Source organism: Wasmannia auropunctata, unplaced genomic scaffold, assembly GCF_000956235.1.
Source record: "Wasmannia auropunctata unplaced genomic scaffold, wasmannia.A_1.0 LD336088.1, whole genome shotgun sequence".
Taxonomy (NCBI): Eukaryota; Metazoa; Arthropoda; class Insecta; order Hymenoptera; family Formicidae; genus Wasmannia; species Wasmannia auropunctata.
Genome location: NW_012026802.1, coordinates 3,973,587 through 3,974,456, shown reverse-complemented (window position 1 = coordinate 3,974,456; position 870 = coordinate 3,973,587).

Below are 870 nucleotides of genomic sequence, written 5' to 3'. Positions count from 1 at the left end.
GAGAGAAGGTGGTAAGCGAGAAGGAACAGAAGATAGAAGGAGTATAAAGGTGAACAAGAGGGGAGAGCATAGAGAGTAAAGAAGGTAGATAGGAATATGGCAGAGGAAGGTAGAAAGATGACAGGTGTGGAAAGAGTGGAGGTAAGAGAGAGGAGAGTGGAGAGAAGGGGGAGCGTAGGAAATACAGGAAGCATAGAAGAATTACGGAAAAGGAAAAGAAAAGCAATGGAGGAAGAGGAGGAAAGAAAAAAGTTGGAGTTGGGAAAATGTAGAGTGGAGAAAAAAAGTGCCAAAAGAGGGACAGAGGGGAGAGGGAAAGGCAGTAGAGGAGAAGGATAAAACAAAGGAAGGAAGCAAAGGGGAGGAATGGAAGAAAGAGTTAGGGGAATAATTAAGGGAGGTAAAGGAGGAGCTAAAAGAAGAGATGAGAGGACAAGGGAGAAAAATAAAGGTGGAATTGGAAAATGTAAAGAAGCAGCTGAAAGAAAGAGAGGAGAAATGGGAAAAACAGAAAAGGGAATTGGAGAGGAGAATAGAAGAATTAAAGAGGAAGGTTAAAAAAATGAGAATAAAGGAGGAAAAATCGAAAGGGGAGAGGGAAGGGGGAAGATGGAAGAAAGAGTAAGGGGGATGGAGAGAACGATAGAGATAAGAGAAAGGGAAGAGAGAAGGAAAAATATAATAATAAGAGGGATTAAAGGAGAGAAAGAAGAGGAAATAAGGGAAAAGATAGAGAGAATAGTGGAACAAATAGGAGTCGAATTAAAGATAAAAGAGATAAAGAAAATAGATAATGAGAAGAGGAGAGAAGGCGGGATAGTATTAATTAAGTGTGACAAATTAGAGCAGAAAAAAGAACTAATGATAAAG